The sequence below is a fragment of the Lepidochelys olivacea genome, assembly GCF_965140295.1.
Source record: "Lepidochelys olivacea isolate rLepOli2 genome assembly, chromosome: 1".
NCBI lineage: Eukaryota > Metazoa > Chordata > Testudines > Cheloniidae > Lepidochelys > Lepidochelys olivacea.
The window spans coordinates 126,738,465-126,738,789 of record NC_140411.1 but is presented as its reverse complement, the minus strand read 5'-3'; positions in this window follow the sequence as shown (position 1 = coordinate 126,738,789).

Below are 325 nucleotides of genomic sequence, written 5' to 3'. Positions count from 1 at the left end.
CAATATTATAAACCACTACCCACGCAGCCAGTAACCAGGCCTCTGGAGAGGAAGTCCTGAACAATCACTAATCAGAGGTCAGTATTCTCACACAATTTAATTACAATTTTAAAAATATTTTTAAAAATATAATTAACAGAATAAACAAGATGAAAGCTGGATAATTCCAGGAACTAAGTTAGGTAGATCTGATATCAAAAGTGAAATTGGTAGGAAAAGTCAAGTTCCTTTTGTCAAGATGAGGCGGGTCATTCTTTCCCCATCCGGTAGGGCTGGAGCTCTTTTGCTGATCTGTTTCCTTGTTATTTGTTGCATACAGCAAGAC